The 14999-nt window shown below is 40.5% G+C and overlaps 1 protein-coding gene, 1 long non-coding RNA gene and 1 other non-coding gene across 4 annotated transcripts in view; 2 read left to right on the top strand and 1 right to left on the bottom strand.

The window, feature by feature from the left end:
* Nucleotides 1-3146, top strand: LOC146361239 (uncharacterized). Its single transcript, XR_014799481.1, has 4 exons — nt 1-2003; nt 2083-2211; nt 2471-2595; nt 2716-3146. It is a non-coding gene; the product is annotated as an uncharacterized LOC146361239 (long non-coding RNA).
* Nucleotides 3147-12267: 9121 nt separating this feature from the next.
* On the bottom strand, nt 12268-12341 carry trnaf-aaa (transfer RNA phenylalanine (anticodon AAA)). The gene has a single exon. It is a non-coding gene; the product is annotated as a tRNA-Phe (tRNA).
* Nucleotides 12342-13916: 1575 nt separating this feature from the next.
* nhej1 (nonhomologous end-joining factor 1) overlaps nt 13917-14999 on the top strand; it is a 31486-nt gene continuing 30403 nt past the window's right edge. For both annotated transcript variants that reach the window (XM_084921651.1, XM_084921652.1), the window contains exons 1-2: nt 13917-13989; nt 14865-14982. The gene's annotated coding sequence lies outside the window, so the exon portion shown is untranslated. The remainder of the gene's footprint in view (nt 13990-14864; nt 14983-14999) is intronic.

Genomic DNA, 14999 nt, shown 5'->3' with positions numbered 1-14999 from the left:
GTGAAGTGTCTTGCCCAAGGACACAACGACTGAGACTGTCGGAGCTGGGGCTCGAACTGGAAACCTTTCGATTACAAGATGAACTGCCAGCTCTTGAGCCACGACTTAATGTGTTGTGTTTCCTTATCCACAGGTTTCTGTAAGAGCGTACGTAGGCTGCCATGACAGACCACTACTTCTGCAGTCCGGTCTTATACTTCCGGTTACTCAAAGCGAGAGCCAGCATTCAGTCGTTGCTAATGTTTTACGGCTTTATCTGTTCGAGGATGAGCTCGGTTTCAACGTGTGCTGTTGTCGCCACAATAATTCAAGAAAACTGAAAAACGCGTTAGAAACATTTTGCCTTGAGCATCAACAACTTCGAAAGGCCTGTCTGTGCCCACCACCCTACGCACTACACTCTGTGCCACTGAAGGAGGATCGGAAACTAGCGTGGCTGGCAGCTTAAACCACTTAAGCCCCACGCCCCCGGTACCAGGGGCAAAAAGGAGGAGATCACGTCAGAAATATAAGTCCCGACAGTGGCGGTCCAAGCCTGTTTGGCACCCTGGGCAAACACTCCCTCTGGCTAATGACTAATTACTATTGTGCTGAACACAGTCCAAAGGATTCAGTAAGCTGCATCAGTGTCTACTGTTTACTATCGTAGCCAAGTGGCTTACAAACGTAAACAGAAGTTTTCACTATCCCTACTAATTGATGTTATCTTGTTGTATCTCTGTTGTGGTCAGTGCTATCCTCTATGCTGTTGCATGCTGGGGCAGCAGGTTGAGGGTCACAGATGCCAACAGACTAAATAAACTGATCCACAAGGCCAGTAATGTGTTGGGGATGGAGCTGGACTCCGTTAGGGTGGTGTCTGAGAGGCAGATGTTGTCCAAGATAAGGACAATCATGGATAATACCTCCCACCCACTCCATGACGTCCTGGCAAGTCACAGGAGCATATTTAGTGAGAGACTGAGATTACCAAAAAGCACCACTGAACGACACAGGAAATCATTCCTGCCCGTGGCCATCTCCCTGTACAACTCCTCCATATAATTATTATGTGTAAGGTAAGCAGATATGTCGTGACAGGACAAATCTGCTTACCTGTATCTTTTGCTTGTTTCTCCTCTCCTTTTCTCTTTTTTCTAAACTGAGCACCTGATGGCTTTAAACTTTTCTGGTCCATCTCCATTGGTTTTAATTTTGCACTCCAGTATGAACACCTATCCCCCAACCCGAGGATCACCACAACATAACCTAATAGACCTACACCTTAGTTCACAGATTCACTTTGTCTAATGCTGGTCACACTGGGAGAAGACTTACGGACTGGCGAGGTGAAGCCGTCAGAGCTGGCTGAAGTAGTCCTCCGGTGATTGCCTCAGATGAGACGCAGGTGGTTTGGAGGCAGCCCAGCCCGAGGGTGTGGCCACTGCAGCCTCCCACGGCTCCCTGGATGCCGAGCCACGGGCCGTGACACTCTCAGGCACCTTCCCCTCATAGAGGAGTATGCTTTGGGCATTGTGATGCTGTTCCCCTCACTCAAAGATCCATATGCAGACAAAGGCTATGTAATAGTCAACACAAAATTGTTTAATGCTGGACATAAAAATTATCTGATATTTTGTTATGAGCTAAATCTGACAAAATATTTTGTATTTTCACTTATCCAGGAGCACTTCTTTGATGCAGCAAGTGGTACAGGATACATTTCTTTCAGTTTCTGAAAACTGTCCAAAGAAAGATTCGTTGTGGATCTCCAACACAACCTAATAGGTTGACAGACAGTTCTTCAGGTGGTCCAAATCTCGAAAGGACTGAATGTTATACACCAGCTTGATGGTGATGCTTGCAAGGAGGTCGTGTCTTTGCTCAACCATACTACAGACAACTCTGTGATTTTCCGGAAGATGAAAGAGACCATTCAGCACTATTGGAAGCTTGTTAATGACCCAAGCAGGAGCGTTGGTATCCTATCCACTTTTCCAAGATTCCTGGATACAAAAGGAATGGTAAGTTAGAATTCTTTTTTTTTTAATGTTTGGAATTTGGAGCTAGCAGTTGTTTCAAATACAATTTTCTTTCTTAAAGGTGGAGCAAAACTTCACTCTCCTGTTTGCTGATGACACATCCTCCAGGTTGCTTCAGAAATGAAAGACATTCTTCAGGCCAAATGCCATAAAAGAGGCTGAAAAGCTCACTTTAACACCCTTTAACAAAGTAAATCTTTGTCCAGTTTTTCTAGTTTTGATCTTAGAATGTAATATAAAGTCAAACATGTTTGTATGATGATCCTGAACTAATAATCCTATAGATTTTTTTCTTCTTTGGTATCTCTAAAGATTTCATCTACTTTTTGATAACTTTCAACAATAGACATGGGAGAGATGGAAGTCTCTTAACTTTCCCCTGTTTTCATTGTTAAACAGATCAAAACATTTGATGAAATGGTATTCATTTTGTGTCTTTTCATCTTCAGCCTTTGAACAAGAAATGGCATTGCTGTTGTTGTTGCTACATCTCCTTCCACCACCACCAGGAGGACAAAGGTCTCCAAATATCAGCGCGAGTGATGCAAGTCAGAGACTTGTAGTCTTTCATAAGGTAATTATATCATGAAATTTCAATAATATCAAAGTCTTTGAGCAATCTCTTCTGCATTTTTTCTCTGTATTTAGACATCATTTCTGTGAATAATTATTAGTTTCCTTATGTCAACCCCAGTCATGCTGGAGTCTGGAAGAGCATCTCTGCAATCAACAAGGTCGGCAACCATACCTCCTCGCTGTCAGGCAAAAGAAGAGCAAGACTGACACCTTCGCCAGGCGAGCCACTCACTCGGGGCATTTGATGAACTTTTCAAAGCACATTTTGTGTTTAATTTGTCCCAAGTGAATATAAAGCTGGACCTGTTATTTGCAGTGCAGTGGAAGAAGACACGCCTGTCTTTCGCCAAATAAGTCATTTACTTTTGGTTGACGATGAAATTTTTTTTATGGGAAGCAGGTTGTTTACAGAGTGTTTTGATAACCATCTATATGCATTCAGAGTCGTACATGCTGAGCAGAGATGCATAATGAAAATGTCAGATCTAAAGTTTTATAAATCTTTTGACATGCAAAGGTCATACAATGTTTCAGATGAGACAGTGTACATTGTACCGTCATTCACAATTTTTTGAAGACACAATAAATGTCCTTTTGGGGAATATTTATTTTGTGGAATTTAATTCTTTCTCAGAATTTAATTTTAACACTTTTCAGTGTAGAAAGCCTGACACTATAGGGAGTGAAGCCAACACTAACCAGAAGGTTAAAAATGTTAAAACATGAACTCTGGCCTGGTGTTAAATATTATAACTATTTCAAAAATGTTCAAAAATTTAACTCTTAAGAGTGTATAAATAATATATAAACCCTGAAAAAGTGTTGAAAATAATTCTGTTGGAGCTAATTTAACACTGGTCTTTTTGCTGTGCATACTCTGTCTCCAACATAGCCCCCTGGCTACCCACCGTAACCTGCTGGGGTAGACGGCCTGGAAACTGGCTCATCTCTCTCATTGACTTCAGGCCAACACGGCTCATCATCTAAGGTCACCTTTTTCTTTGAGGAACACATCACCAGTTAGTTCAACCAAAATGGACGACATAAGCCAGCTCTGTTCTAGGATGCCCTCTGGACCCAGTGGAGGTGGTGAGTGACAGGAGAATGGTGGCTAAGCTGTCATCACTGTTGGACAACATCTCCCACCCCATGCAGCAGACTGTGACAGCACTGAGCAGCTCCTTCAGTGGGAGACTGCGGCTCCCACGGTGTGGGACGGAGAGATTTCGCAGGTCTTTCCTCCCCACTGCTGTCAGACTCCACAATAAAGACTTTAACTGATCAAACACACACATCCACACATGTGCAATAACACTAATGTGCAATAATCTTTTCTGTCATCGTTGTATTTTTACTCAGTTGTATATAGCATTTGTATTTGTATTCTATTTTTATCTTATTGTATATTTATTTTATTTTATTCTACTGTATATAGTATTTTATTTTTATTCTATTCTGTACAGTTGTGTACTGTATTTATTCTTATTGTATCCTAATTTTTGCCTCATAACTTTTGCACTGTCCACTTCCTGCTGTGACAAAACAAATTTCCCACGTGTGGGACTAATAAAGGTTAGCTTATCTTATCTTATAATGAGAATTTGAGTGTCAATCCTAACATTCAGACTCCATATGTTCCTATAACAGCTGTTCACGTTTCACACTCGGCTCTGTAGAATGTACCGTGCAGAAAAACAGCAGCAATTTGGGGGGGGCAGGAAACTTCCATCTGGACACCAACGTCCTTGACTTCACATTTTTCAGTGCTGATGTTACCATTATAGAAAGACACAAACAGTGCAATAACAGTGATGAAATTACAGGAGAAGAAACACAAAGCAATGAATCAGCTTTAAACAGGAACACAGTAAAATGACCTCATACTTCAGATTTGCCACTTACAAATAAATCCAGTTAAACACAAATAGATGCAGAAATTCCTGCACCATTTGTTTGTTCAGAGCTTATTCTCTGCAGTGGTAAACTCACCTTACAAAAAAGCCATTTGCGCCACCAGGAAGCCTTCTTTGATTTGTTCCTCTGAGCCTCAGCTGGAGGTGAGACGGGTGCAGAAGAGGTGGCTGGAGTGTCAGGGACCACATGTTCATCTGTGAGATCCTTTCGTGCACTCACACTGGAAAGATAACAGAGAAGATCAGTCTGCTGTAATGCACTCAAACTGCCCTCAGTGCCTCAAGAAAGTCAGCTAGACCGACTGCTTGAAGCAGAGGGAACAAATCTACAACTTACACAGTAAGATTAAACTGTATGAAGCTTATGCCTGACAATCTCTGTTGGAAATGTAAAATTGGGGCGGGGAATTTCCTACATTGTTTTTGGGAATGTTCCCTTATAGCTCCTTTTTGGAAGAAAGTCGTCACACTTTTAAAAGGTTGGTCAGGATTAGAAGTGCCCTTAACTCCTGAATTGTGCTTGCTAGGAGACAGTTCTCATATTCCAAGAATTCATAATAATATTTTTACGGTTGTTATGGTTGGACTGGTAACTGCATGGAGGATTATCCTTAGGCACTGGAAGACTACAGTATGTCCTGAACTGAAAGACTGGATCAGAGCAATGGCAGAGACTGCTTCCTATGAGTCCATGCTGAATAAACTTAAAAATAATACAGAAATCAAAGATGAACAGTGGGACTACTTCTGGAGCTATTTGAAGCAAACAGGAAATCATGACCATATTATCGTAATTTGAAGGATTATTAACTGTGACCAATTTTATTTGCTTATTTCTGCGTTTCTTCTGTTGGAACCCATTGTTACTTACTCTTTTCTTTCTTTTAGACTTGTAAGGGCAGGGGTGAACACCAGCAATTATTCTTTTTGAATCATAATCAGGTTACCACAAATTGTTATTCTTAGTACTGCATACTTGCAATGAAGAAGTTGTCCTAACAGTCATCTTAAGTAAACTTCACTCACTTTTTTTTTTTTTGAGGCAACGAGTTTGCATAGTTTTTTGAGTTCTGGGATATACTTAGATTTTACAGTACAGTAGTTTGAACATTTGCAATAACATTTCTGCAAACTCTAACAAACCTCTCCTTTTCTAGAACTGTTGCTAACACTTATGACATGAAAATGAATCGAGATCGAGTGATGAATGTTACTTTTCTTGTTTTGTTTATATCTAAACTTTAAATATAAAAATAGAAACTGTTGAAATTACCTGGACTGCCTCAGCCCAGGTGATGTAATATTAGCAGATAGAGGGTTTGATGTTGCAGAATTTTTGGAGCTGTACCATGCTGAACTGAAGACCCAGCTTTCACCAATGGGAAGAACTAACTGGCCCCTAGGATATGAAAAGTGGCAGGTTAGCCTTCTTAGACTGTCAGACTTCCATCAGTAATGGGGGACATCTAAAAGCTGACGTGTACTGTAAACCTACGCATACGGATCAGTATTTAAGGTTTGACTCTCAATATCCTGGAGCACAAACAGAGTGTCATCAGGACGCTACAACACAGAGCGAACACCATCCCCACAGACACAGCGGCCAGGGAGGCAGAAGAACGGCACATCAAGAAGGCCCTGAGTAAATGTGGTTATCCCAGCTGGACTTTTGTCAAAAGTGCTGGAAAGGCACCTAAGGAAAGCTCCAGCCCATCCAGGAGAGAAGGACGACCGCTGCCCAAGTGATCAACCTGTAGTGATCCCATATGTGTCAGGGGTATCGGAGCAGTTGAGACGCATTTTTTCCTCTGTGGCTTTTAAACCCAAAAACACGCTGCACCAAAAATTGGTCCACCCCAAGGATCGGGTCCCCCAACACAAACAGAGTAACATAGTGTACGCTGTTAAGTGCCAGGAGGATTGCCAGGATTTATACATCGGGGAAACCAAACAACCTCTGGCGAAGCGGATGGCACAACACAGAAGAGCTACCTCGTCAGGCCAGGACTCTGCAGTCTATTTACACCTACAGGCCAGTGGACACTCTTTCAAGGATGAGGATGTGCACATCCTGGACAGGGAGGAACGCTGGTTTGAGCGCGGAGTAAAGGAAGCCATTTACGTGAAAAGGGAAAGACCATCTCTGAATCGAGGAGGGGACCTAAGGGTACATTTTTTCGCCATCTTACAATGCTGTGATTGCAGCCATTCCCCAACTCTCTGTGAATGGTACTCATGGCCATTGATCAATGGTCTTTGATCAGTGGGTTTTGGTCAGTGGTTGTTGGTCAATGGTCATGAGAATTTGCATAATTAAGATTAAGGAACTGACCTCCCAGCCCATTGTTCCTTCAGTGGGCTGGTTTCAGTCATTATGCAAATGTACTGTTTATATGATTGGAGAAACCTGCAGTCACTTGGATGAGTGATGAAACATTTCTCCCACAAAACGCTACGTCCAGATGAACAGAATCAACTTTTGGAGATTTACTTTCCTGGATGATGCATCAAGACTTCTTTCACAGAAGAATTCACATATTCGTGGGAGCTAGCCTGTTCACAGAATAGAGTCTAAACGAGCTCTTACTTTCAGGTACAGTACAGTATATAGAGACGAGATGACGAGGCTCCAGTTACAGCAGTGCAAGAACACAAACAATAAATACAAAAAGAGTAAGACAATAAATATACACTTTATGACTAGTGGTAAAGGGATCAATAACAATTTAAAATTGATAATTTACAGTTTGATGATTTAAAGTCTCACACACAGCCCATTGAAAGGGGAGGGGAGGGGGGGGGGGGGGGCGGCTGCTTCCAAATAGAGCACATTTCATTCATAAAGTTGTAAATCCAAGCCCATTATGTGTTCATGATTTGAATCCTGGGTTGTGTGAAATCCCAGAAATAAACCCTAGACAAAGCCAGAGGGGGTGTTCACCCAGGGCACCAAACAGGCTAAGACCGCCCCTGAACGTCAATATTACAGGAGACCCACACACCCATTATAAACTGACACTACTGAATAAATTAATATACCATTAAAATGCATCAAAAAGTTTAAATTTATTTATCTTTTAATGAGATATAGATATATCAATGTTTCTGTGTTACTTTGTGTTTGTATTTTATTTTTAAACTATTTTATTTTTAAATGATTTACCATTAAATCATTAATTTAATTTTTATTTTTAAACTGATAAAACATATTGACAGAAACAAACTCCCATGCCTTATTATGTCTATATCAGTTAAGGTTTTAAGCATTTCTGAAATCTCACTAATAAGTCACACAGCTGCACAGGATTTTTCCCTCCCAATATCTACACAAAACAGTTTGAACTGAACCACAAATACTTGACACACATTCAGGCTAAGCTGAATTATGTTATATTTGTCTCACAGCAGAAATCAGAGTAGAATCATTTTAAAATTTTAATAAATGTTTCTTCAGAAAACCCAAACAACAAGACAATAGGCAGTGAGCAAGCAGTAGGCAACCGTGGGAAGGAAGAACACTCCTTTAACAGGAAAAAAAAACTTACAGGAGAACCCAGTTCAGAAGCACCCATCTGACGTGGCCATCGAAGCATTTTTAAAAATTATTTTATTCTCCCATCACTCTCCTCTGCTGTTTGTAGCTTCTTAAACAAGCAAGTGGATGCTTTCCTCCAGCTGTTTGAAGACCCCTTCAATGTTTCTGTGCTAATGAAATGCTATTCCATATGTCATCAGATCTAAGGCTTCGTTCACACTGCAGGTCTTAATGCTCAATTCCGATTTTTTGATCAAATCGGATTTTTTTTTGTCTGGTTGTTCACACTACAAATAAAATGTGACACCAAATGCGCTCTAGTGTGAACCAATCATTGGTGTGAACGGTTCACGGACCTCAAAGTGGCCCGCATGCGCAAAAGAAGACGTCACACACAACGCGGTCTGTTTACGGAAGTAAAAATGGCGGCTACAGAGCTAGTAGGTGTTGTTGCAACAGTCTAGCAATTTCTGCACAGTCTCACAACCTCAGTTTCTGTCCATTGACTCGCTCCGTCTTCATGCTTTCTCGTTTGTCTTCTCCGGCGCTGATGGCGTCTGTCTTGTGTCAGTGACGTAAAAGACGGATTTAGTGCGACATGACCGTTCAAACAGCAGTCGCTTTCTGAAACATCAGATATGGATTCGATTCAGTACCACATACGAAAGTGGCCCAGATCGGATTTGAAAATACTGGATTTGTGCTCTTCAGACTGTCCGACCAAAAAAGTCGGATTTGATGCGCTTTCGCCTGCAGTGTGAACGTAGCCTAAAGACCTCTTCATTCAGTGCACATGTCTTTTTGCAGCTGTTTTAAATGTAGATGAGGAAAGTGTTATACATATTTCAATTGCAGCACTCAAGTCTTTAACCACAGCACTGCACACGACTTCAGATTCCCCCGAGGTGGTATTTGTTTCTTTTGGTAGAAGGGCACTAGAATGGTCCCTTGTGACTGATATTGTAAGAAATACATGGAAATCATACATAAGAAGAGCAATGTCGCCCTCTCCTGGTTCAACTAAACCTGGACACTAAGATTGTGTATGAGTGACACAGACAGGGTGCTGTTATGACTTTATACACTTTACTCTTATTTCAATTTATCATTACAATTATCTGTCTAAGTCTTATTAAATAAATATGTATTTTTAGAAAAACATGTTCCGTTTTCCTCTGATGACCAAAAAACTGACAACTGCCCACCTTTAGAGAGTCTTTCTTATAGCCTCATAGAGGCACACTTGTCAGAGATCATACGAGACATAACACGTGTTAAATATGTCAAATCTGATCTGATGTGAAAATTGCATATCGCATATTTAATAAAACCATGCAAAATTTAGATGTCATAATGTGAATATGTATTGTAGCTATGCTACAATCATAGGCCACTTTATTAGATACACCTATTTCACTGCTCATGAAAAGAAACTGAGGCTAGAATTCACACAGGCTCATCAAAAGTGGACAATAGAAGAAATTGATACTGATTTAGTGATGGCTGCTTCTAGCAGGATAACACACCTTGTCTCGGAGCTCAAATTATCTCAAACTGGTTTCTTGTTGAATCTGTGCCACAATGAGTTAAGACAGCTCTGGAGACAACATCAGGTCCAAACTAATGCCAGTGGCTAATGAGTGTGTATGGACAAACATACTGGGTAACATCCACATCCCACCTACAGGAGCTGCTCAGCCATGAAAACCTATGCCACAAAGCTCCTGGCTCACTTTTGTGTGCTGATATTAATGCCAGACGACATTTCCCCAGCAACCACATGGTTGCACTTTGGGCAGACTCATATGGCCCACTGTGAACTGCCCACTGTGTGCCCCAGTATTGCTGTGAAATGTTGGGCAGACTGTTTGATCTGAGCAGCGTACCCACTGTATGCCCACACATCCAGTACTCCCACTGACTGGTACAGAGTGTGGACCAGAATGTTGTTTATGATTAAAGCTTCTTTTAGCCACTCCCACAGTTTCAATAGCAAAAGTGACCAATTAAATGTCTGAGAGGTAGAGGAACAGAAACCACAATATCTACTCTGCAGCCCTACAAAGTATGATCAAAGTTCATTCAAATCTTTTCCAGCTGTTGTGTTTGCAAACAGAATGAAGCACACGCTAACAAACACATCCGCTCTTTGATGGAGGTGACTATGATTCTTACAACTATAGTGTGTATTGATAACATATAAAAAGTATCCTATAAAGATATAAAATATCACGTCACATCTCTGCAAGATCAACAGATTGATCTTAAGTTCAATTCACTGATAATGCTATATAGAGCTATTTAAAACTATACAGTTTATTCTTTTACAAACCAGAAACAAATCATAAACCTTTGACTAAACATTTAAAATAATTTTACTGAACAATGAAATGAATAAAACAAATGTGCTATATCCCCATAAATAAAACAAACAATAACTCAAAATAGTGGTCAAGTATATTAAAATGTGCTTCAACAGGGCAGATAACAAAAGCCTGCACTCTGCACTTGTTTTCACGGCATTACAAACTTCGTAACGTACGTACAAGGAGACATTTGAGCGGCTGTGCCACTATGGTTCCTCTTGTGTCCAAATAACTGGACTGGGAAAAAAATTTATATTATGACATTTAAATTTCGCATGATTTTGTTAAATATGCAAAGGTTATTCTACACAAAAAACAAAACCATCAGCATGTTCACACAACTGTATAATCAACCAATCACATGGCAGCAGCTCAGTGCATTTAGGCACTTGACAAGATCCAGATCCAGATATAAAATATCATTAGAGTCCGTTTTTTTTGTTTTTGTTTATATATCATGTGGCACAAATAGGAACCTGAAGTCATTTCCGGTGCTGTGGTTAAAGAAAGTGAGCTCCACACTGGGAAAACGTTATTTTTATCTGCATTTGAAAGAGCTGGACAGCTGTGCTGAATGAATGAAATGACAAAGTATTTAAAAAAAAAATCCACATGGCTGAAAACTTTCACGTGTTGCTCACTTTAACGTGACCACTCTGCTAGCCGAGTGAAGCTACATGCACATTTACATTCCCGTCTCTTACTCACCATCACGGACAGCCTGGTGACAGCACAAACTTTAACGGGGTTTTTAAAATATTCCGTGTCTGTGACAGCAGTGGACATGCAGGCTGGACGTGACCTCTCCCTGTGTTTCAAATCCACACGGTCAGCGCCGGTGTGTTTGTGTGAGGCCGTTGCTAGAGAGTAAATGTTTCTCACATGTTTTAATATGCATTCAGTTAATATAAAGCACATTTTTCTTAATGATTGATCACTTGAATAAATAAAACTTTGTTTTAACTATTTTAGCTGCTTTTCACTCTAAATCATTACTTCATGTGAAGAATTTTTTTTCAGTCCCCCCCAGTTTTTTTTTCACATGTGTAAACACAACACTGGTTCCTCCCTTGAGTTAGGTGCATTTTATAACAAATTCTTTAGTAATCAATAGATCACTGTTAAGCAAAAAATGGAAGACAGTCTGGCCCCTTGGAATGAAAGTACAGATAAATGAGGGGTGGCTTTTTGCACAGAACTGCATTTTTTTTTAACTATAAGAGAATTTATTAGAAAGAAAGTGTACTTTATTGATCCCTGTGGGGAAATTCCTCTCTGTATTTAACCCATTCACTCAGTGAAGCAGTGGTCAGCCATTGGGCGCGCAGGGAGCAGTGTGTAGGGATGGCACCTTGCTCAGGGGTACCTCAGGGTAGCTGTTCAGGAGACTCAAACCCCTGACATTCCAATCATGGGGCCACCACTCTACCTACTGAGCTATCCCTGCCCCTAAAAAGCTATCTAAAGGACTCTTTTAAGAATGGGATTATGAAACTTGTTTGTTACCCAGGAAACGCTTAAACAGCGGGTATGGCGATTGAACCCATAACCTTGTGTGTTATCAGCACCATATTCTAGTTATCTGACTCGTGGCCTGAATCATCTGATCTGAAGCCAGCTGTAGAGTTCAGCTGATGAGCTGTGCAGATAGAGGTTGAAAGCAGTCATTTATATTCCTTGTCACCTGACACTGCTGTTATTGTTTTAGGAAAGCCCATGTTAGGTATAAAAGCACTCATGTGGAGTATTTCTGACTTCTTTTTTGCTATTTCTTGTTAATGAAGCCCAATTGGTAATAAGAAATGTGCTCAAGTGAGCTCAGCTACTACATACCTGAGCTCACTCATGCACTTTAGTGGCCAGTATGGGGCTTGAACCCATGACCTTGGCTGTTTTAGCACCATGCTCTACCCACCTGAGCTAACCAACCTGCACGAAGAGTGGTCAAACAACAGTTTTTGTTTTCCAGGATTTCACTGAACAAAGACTAGTGGATCTATTCTGGACCTCCAATCAACTGAGACTACTAACGATGCAAAACCAACATAAATATCCTTTGGATAAGGCGTTTGACTTCGGATCAAAAGATTGAGGGTTCGAGTCCCTTCGTGGTTGGTTATGTGTTTGCTACAGAGAAATTCTAGTCTTATGTGTCCATAAATGAGGGAAGGACCAGAAGCCAATCTACCATTACACATTAATGGCCGATTATAAATGAGGAACGCAGTTCGGGACTGATGTCTAATCAGCCTTACTGTTTCGTTGTTTTTTTTTTCTTACAGAAAAAGGAATTTCAAAAATATGCACATTAAAAAAAATCAAAAATATAAAACTTTATAAAAGCTAATACGAAACATTTAAATTTCACTGTTATGAAGTACATTAAGTGTTTAACGGGTGCATAAACAGCGGGTATGGAGATTGAACCCATAACCTTGTGTGTTACCAGCACCATATTCTAATTATCTGACTCGTGGCCTGAATCGTCTGATCTGAAGCCAGCTGTAGAGTTCAGCTGATGAGCTGTGCAGATAGAGGTGGAAGCAGTCATTTATATTCCTTGTCACCTGACACTGCTGTTGTTGTTTTTAGGAAAGCCCATGTTAGGTATAAAAGCACTTATGTGGAGTATTTCTGACTTCTTTTTTGCTATTTCTTGTTAATGAAGCCCAATTGGTAATAAGAAATGTGCTCAAGTGAGCTCAGCTACTACATACCTGAGCTCACTCATGCACTTTAGTGGCCAGTATGGGGCTTGAACCCATGACCGTGGCTGTTTCAGCACCATGCTCTACCCACCTGAGCTAACCAACCTGCACAAAGAGTGGTCAAACAACAGTTTTTGTTTTCCAGGTTTAAAGTTGGTCATAAGGGTGGTACTTTAAGAGCCATATATTTTATGAGGTGGTACTCGTTGTGAAAAGTTTGAGAACCACTGTTGTAGAGAGTGATAAATGAGAGAAAAGTGACACTATTTCAGATAGTGAATCACCAGGACTTCCAGCTGACGTCATCTGGCCTCTGTCCAGGCTACGTTATCGAAGACCATGTGGCCTAATGGATAAGGCGTCTGACTTCGGATCAGAAGATTGAGGATTCGAGTCCCTTCGTGGTTGGTTATGTGTTTGCTACAGAGAAATTCTAGTCTTATGTGTCGGTAAATGAGGAAAGGACCAGAAGCCAATCTACCATTACACCTTAATGGCCGATTTTAAATGAGGAACGCAGTTCGGGACTGATGTCTAATCCGCCTTACTGTTTCGTTGTTGTTTTTTTTCTTACAGAAAAAGGGATTTCAAAAATATACACATTAAAAAAAATCAAAAATATAAAACTTGATAAAAGCTAATACGAAACATTTAAATTTCACTGTTATGAAGTACATTAAGTGTTTAACCTGTGCATGAAATTAAAAAAAAAATTACTCGTAAATTTTAAGAGGCTGAGTTTTATTTATTTATTTATTTCAAGACTGGCGGAACCTTTTAAAAGCGCCGCTGTTTGCCGTCGGTGTTGGAATTCTTAACTTTCAACAGGAACCGACTGAGGAGCAGCAGCGTGTGTTGTTGCAAGCTTTAGTACGTTTAAAGTACCGTTTTTCTCAGTGTCTCTATGTGTGTTAGGAGCTGTCGGGTTAGAATAATAACCGAACTTCACTTTAGCGCGTTTACAACTGTAGAGACACAAAATTAGCCTAACTTACACCTTGAGTACCAGACCTTGAAGTCTGGCAATTCAGAGCTAAAAGTGAAACATTTTGTAGTAAATTTGTTTCTAGTATCGTGTAGATTGTTGCCGAGTTAAAAAATTTGAACTATCGATGTAAACTGAAGTTTGTTATAAACTAAATATTCATTATATTTTATGAGAAACGTTGAAACCTCAAAAATGTTCGATTTTTAAATATAGTTTGGTTTTCTGGTCATTTGTTACTAGGTTATAAGCTCAAAAGGGTGAGAAAAACCACGTCTATAATCCCTTTTATTTTATGAATACACCTAGCAACACACTTTTCTTTTTAACACTCGTGTTCAGTGTCTTTATTTTTATATTTTTCTTCATGCTTCGTCTTTGAATTCTAACAATGATCGCTGCGTGTTTAAGTCTCTGGAAATGCTATGTTAATTATAATACAGGCTAGATGGTTACCGAGTTAAAGAGTAGCTGCTACTCATGTGTGTATGCTCTAAAATAACACGATGACTCCTACCAGTATGTGATAAGGAGCGGTGGGATTTTAAATTCCTAATTTTTTGAACGGAGTTTGGACGACACAACCGAGAAAACCGCTGGCATGTGCGTCCACCGTCCTTTCGGTGTAAACTGGTGTCATAAAGTGACTGATTTGGTGTTTTTGAGTTTTCTAAATGATCCTGAGTCAACCTATGTGTTGTGTAGTGTGTTTCTAATGACTTACTGACGAGAAACACTCGACTTCCTTCCCCGAAAACAGGAGCTGCCACTGCGGTCTGAACCTCCTGCAGTGCGGTGATTATGCGGCCGGCTCTGCGTCTATAAAACGCGGCTTCAGCAGAGCTCAGCCCAGGCTTTTGGGGGCGCATTCCTCGGAGGTGAGTGATTAGAAAAC

The sequence above is a fragment of the Perissodus microlepis genome, chromosome 23 (assembly GCF_051167445.1).
Source record: "Perissodus microlepis isolate ML-2025 ecotype Zambia chromosome 23, ASM5116744v1, whole genome shotgun sequence".
Lineage (NCBI taxonomy): Eukaryota > Metazoa > Chordata > Actinopteri > Cichliformes > Cichlidae > Perissodus > Perissodus microlepis.
Note: the sequence above shows the minus strand (reverse complement) of the source record. Positions and strands in the feature narration are given on the sequence as shown.